The sequence below is a fragment of the Podarcis muralis genome, chromosome 13 (genome assembly GCF_964188315.1).
Source record: "Podarcis muralis chromosome 13, rPodMur119.hap1.1, whole genome shotgun sequence".
NCBI classification, from domain to species: Eukaryota; Metazoa; Chordata; class Lepidosauria; order Squamata; family Lacertidae; genus Podarcis; species Podarcis muralis.
In genome coordinates this window covers 23793794-23799353 of record NC_135667.1, presented here as the reverse complement: position 1 = coordinate 23799353, position 5560 = coordinate 23793794, and the positions used below count along the sequence as shown (strand labels likewise).

At 42.1% G+C, this 5560-nt stretch overlaps 1 long non-coding RNA gene across 1 annotated transcript; it reads right to left on the bottom strand.

Moving 5' to 3' along the window:
• Window positions 1-212: 212 nt before the first annotated feature.
• Window positions 213-2831, bottom strand: LOC144325107 (uncharacterized). Its single transcript, XR_013390397.1, has 2 exons — window positions 2387-2831; window positions 213-701 (listed from the first exon to the last, which is right to left on the bottom strand). It is a non-coding gene; the product is annotated as an uncharacterized LOC144325107 (long non-coding RNA).
• Between the last annotated feature and the right edge of the window lie 2729 nt (window positions 2832-5560).

Here is a 5560-nt window from a genome sequence, read left to right as displayed (position 1 = left end):
GATGGACCGGTGGGTTGCCCAGTCCATTTATCAAAATTGGCTAATGGGGTTGGACCCCAAAATATTCCCCACCATGGTCTACCAGCTATGGGTCCCCATATAATTGCTTTTCTATTTCTCTACTCATTTACATAGAATGTGGTCTTTGTAAACATAGCACACACCAGGTGGATAACATATTATAGAAATACGGCACAATACAAAGCAACACAATAGCTAAACAATTTATTTGACAGAAATACAAATAATATTTTAAAACATAGGCATGTTAAAATAAGCAGAAAATAATATAAATCCCAGTAGATAAAAGGCTATACACTGAAGATTTCCATTAATACTATGCAGAAACCTTTGCTGTATTGCTTTCAGTACCTGCAGTAAAAACTTCTGGCAAGCTTACCAGACATCATGAACCCAAGCCATTTATTGGAACCCTAAAAGTCAAAATCAGTACTTGACCTGGGCTTAGTAAAATACTGGAAACATTATTGTAAGTGAATAAATGCATGAGAGAAGGAGGACAGACAAAGCACAGTCTGGAGGCATTTATTTTTTTTCTTCCAATGGGATTTCCTAGTTTCTAGGTCCAGCCAAGGAGCAATTACACTTCTCCATGAAATAGGTGATGATTGGTGCTGAGACCAGGAGAAGAAGCACCAATGAGGAGCAGAGAATCCAAACATAGGGAGATATTGTCTGACCTGCATTCAATAGAAAAAGATCAGAAAGGTTTGGGTGTCTATTCAGATATGACCAGAGGCAGGGAGATAAATCAACAAATAGACATTAACAAGTTCCCTATGGTTTGATGCTTGTTGGAAGAATGTACAATACCCCTATTGATTCTCTCAAATACTATCAATCTATCAATCTATCAATCAATTTTTATTGTATATAGCCAAAGGCCTTTACAATGGACAACAGAGAATAAGTAAAAAGATTCTATTAATGTGGTTTCAGGGTATTAATGGTCTCTGTTGGGAAATGATAAAAAAGTTTTCTTTTTGTGATTGTGTTTGAGTATAACATTGAATTATTTTGTTTCTATGCTAAGATTTAAAATGACATACTAAAACAAACAATAAGATAAATATTTTTGCTCACTAAGGCTGCTTACTTAGCATTGGAAGGACAATTACCTGGGCAGGAAAAAACATGGACAATATCAGAAAAGCATGGCTCATCAACCCATCAAGAACAACAAAGGGTAAGAAATGGTTGATCTCTCCCCTGTTGATCAGAAAACTCCTTGTTGATTCTCTGGATTTTGTAATGTTGTTTTGCCACAAGTGCCCACAGAAATATTTATTTTAACATATCGTGTATTTTATTAGGAAATGCATTGAAAAGTACTGTAAAAAATACATATTTTGAGGAATGTTTACAAATGGTGTCATTTAATGTATATATAAAGGTGTATCATAACAGTGGATTTGTTTCAAACTAAATCATAGGTAGGCCCACTGAAATCAATGGTTGTGTCAGGGAATTGCCATCAGCTCAGAGGTGAGAGGTGGAACGGCAGTTGTGTTACAGGGAGCCTCCGAAGATCTTGCGAAGCAGTTCTTCCTCTGGTGAGGAGGGAAGCCCCATCTCCAGTGGGGAAGGGACGCAGGGATCAGAAGATGCTAGGGAGAGCCCCAACACCAAGCCTGAGCAAAGCGGAGGGGAGGCAAGTCCCCCTTTGCCAACTCTGCACAGTAGGTTTGTGCACAGAGAGGGGAAGAGAAGGATGGGGGTCACATGACTGTTATGCTGGGGAGGGTATAAGGACTGCCCACTCCCAGATTTTGCTAGCGACTGAGCAGACATGGACTTATGACTCTCTGCACTGTAAATAGTTTTGTACAGTTAATAAAGCCTGGAAAAGGCAGGTTGGAGTCTTGCCTGTTTGCTCTCGAGCAACCACATCAGCATATAACAGGTTGCAACTAACTAGGATCTATTAATTCCATTGGGCCTACTCAAAGTTCTATCCAAACTTAGTTGGATAGAACAACACCTGTAACTTTTCATGCATTCTTTAGCAACATATGCAGTACCAGCAGAAATTAAATGGGGTGGACTTGAGCTGATCTAAGTCCCATCCCTAAAGGCCAGACACATAAACTGGACACATGAATATTTTTCACAGGTTGTATGTAAACCGATGAAAAACACTGTAAGTTTGAATCTCAAAAGCAGACCAGGGAGGACTGAACATGCACTTTGGCTAGGAAATACTGATTAATTGTTGTGGGGGAATATAATCCAAATGGATGGAGAATGAAATGAACTATGCTGGAATATGTTATGGCTGGCTAGCTGGAACTCTGAACAGAACTATCCCACCATGCAACATTCTTTTGCAGGGCTCTTTCTAGATGGAGCATTTCTACAACCTTACCTGACTGGAGAATCAGATTCTGAGCAACACTGAGAGCAGATGTCTTCACTTCGTTCTTTGCATCCTTCTGCTGGTAACCACAGGAATAGTAGCCAGCATTATTTGGCAATACATAGACTAGGTATTGAGCATTTTGAAATGTTGCTTTCTTGAATGAAACAGGAGCCCCATCTTTACAGAAAAAAAATCTGGTCGGCACAACCTCTGATGGAGCCACACATAGTACTGTGATAAATTCCCCTTCATGAACCAAAGTTGCATTCAAGAATAAATCAGGAGCAGGAAGTTCACCTACAGAACAAATGAATGGAAGAAATAAAGAAAGAGCATAAATGAATACAGAGAGTATGTGAAAATGTTTTTGCAATAGAGCGTGAACATTTGAGTAATCATGTGGAATTAGATTGCTTTATAACCTTTATTTTTGTCGTACTGTATTTCTTTTTAAGCACTGTTTCCCCCCATAATTGTTTGTTGTATACTGCCTTTATTTATTTCTTTTTGGGGAAAGTGCATGCTGTTTTATTTATTTAAAGCATTTTAATGCCACCTCCGTTTTTATTTAGACATTTGGGGTTGTAAACTCTCATGAAGAAAGAAAGAAAGAAAGAAAGAAAGAAAGAAAGAAAGAAAGAAAGAAAGAAAGAAAGAAAGAAAGGCATAAGTGAATGCAGAGAGCAAGTGAAAACTTAATTGCAATGGAGGACAAATATCTGAGCAGTCCTGTGAAAGTACGTAGATTGCTTTATCGGCATTACAGTGATACCTCGAGTTACAAATGCTTCAGGTTACAAACTCCGCTAACCTGGAAAAGTTACCTCAAGTTGAGAACTTTGCCCCAGGATGAGAACAGAAATCATGTGCCGGTGGCACAGTGGTATCAAGAGGCTCCATTAGCGAAAGCACGCCTCTAGTTAAGAACAGTTTCAGATTAAGAACAGACCTCTGGAATGAATTAAGTTCGTAACTAGAGGTACCACTGTATTTTCTTTCTCACTGCTTTGCCTTCCTAGCACTTCTCTTTGTGCTCTTTTATATTGCATCTTAACATGTTTATTAGTTGTACACACACGCACAATCCTGCAGTTCTTTACATACTTACCGGTTTGCAGAGGCTTCACAGGCTCAAACTCACCTGTCGAAGTGCAAAGCTCTGAATCTTGGTCATCACCCAAACACCAGCGATTTGCAAGCAGAGCACCTGTAATGACATTCATGCAATATGTTAACACTATGTTTTAATATGAAATAACAAGGGCAGAGCAATGATTTAAGAATTCTCCTAACCTACAGTTTTTACTTCAGCTTTTTTTGGAGTGGCTTAAGTGTTTTCTAACAATCCCTGGAAATTTCTAATAACCATTGTTTGTGAATTCCCTTCCCAGTTTCCCAAACTTACAGAGAATCCAGAAGAGATTCATCAGGGCGGAGCAGGAGTTGGCTTCCCAATCTGACGTTGCCACTCTTGACTCTCAAATTCTTCTACTTCTCTCACAGACGAGATGGAAATGATCAGGACATTTGCAGCATGCATGTTTCTGTCCCCTCCCCCAGGGCACACCCTCAGATGTGGCTGCAGCTACAAGTCAACGATGTATAATTTTTAAACCATTCCTTCTGGTGAACTATTCAATGTACAGTGGTACCTCGGGTTACAGACGCTTCAGGTTACAGACTCCGCTAACCCAGAAATAGTACCTCGGGTTAAGAACTTTGCTTCAGGATGAGAACAGAAATCATGCGGCAGCAGCTGGAATGGTACCTCAGGTTAAGAACAGTTTCAGGTTAAGAACGGACCTCCAGAACAAATTCAGTTCTTAACCCAAGGTACCACAGTATCTCTGACCCTCAGGCACATTCACTTAGAGAATATTTGATGGTCAGAAAGGCAGCTTTTCATCTGTTATCCCATTTACCCCCCCCCCACCAGAAACCCCTCTGAAAATGAGTAAATTAGTTCACATGATAGAGAGAAGAGTCAGACATTAATCATGGTTGAAAATTCCTTCTAAGGATATAAAAAGAAAACATTTTTCCAGGATAAAATGAATGGGGCTGCACCCCAGCAGCTAATGCCCAAGATACATACCCATGTACACAAACCACCCCCATGCCACAGGGCCTCGATCCCTATTCTAGCAGTTTCTACTGTGAAACTGGGTAGAGCAAGTCTGCTCACCCTTTTGGCGTGGCAGCATTGCGCGACAGCAGAGGCTTCACTAAGGCCTCAACAAGGGAATTGTGACATCAGTGCCCCATCCAAATAGGTGGCAGAGGCATAAGCTCTCACCACCTATCAAGAGTCGAACCCTGGCCTGCACCCCGGATAGGCAAATGGTGATGCAGGCTCGGACATGGGCTGGGCCAGGGGAGCAGAACTGATGGAGCAGGCAGGCTTCCCTTGGGTCTGGTCCCTGGTCATTTAAACAGCCCTCACCTGGAGCCCTACCTGCTTTTCCTTTGTTGGGTTCTATCTGCCCTTTTTCACCTCGTGACCATGCCTGCACCTTCCAGCCCCCCCCCCCGCCTGAGATCATTGACACTTGTTTCGCCTTGCCTCGTCAGAGCAAAATCACACCTGAGCTGAAATCACTTTAAGCTGAACCAATTGTGAAGTCATTAGCTGCGAGGGTTTTGAGCTCCAGCTCTGCCCGGTCTGCCGGCTTCACAAGCAGCAGAGAGTGGTGCCGGAGCGATCATCAGTGGCGTGGAGAGTGGCAGCAGTGGCATGTGCACTTGGGCTTCAGGGTAGCAGCAGTGTGATTATTTTGGTCAAGGAGCAGCAGCGGCTCGATCATCCTCAGCTAGTGAAGTCTCTATTGTGCAGTCTTTGAGTGTTTGGCCCATGGGCTCAGCTGGCAGGAGTGGCGCTACTTGCCTTATCAAAGCAGGTGATTGGCAGTAAACAAGAAACAAGAAGAAAGTGTCCTGCGATCGGTCAGTGCCATTTTAGATGTTTTGATTTTTTGTTAATGACTTCTTAGAGTTTTATAGTATATTTAGTCATATGTTGTTGTTTAGTCATTTAGTCGTGTCCGACTCTTCGTGACCCCATGGACCAGAGCACGCCAGGCACTCCTGTCTTCCACTGCCTCCCGCAGTTTGGTCAAACTCATTCTGGTAGCTTCGAGAACACTGTCCAACCATCTCATCCTCTGTCGTCCCCTTCTCCTT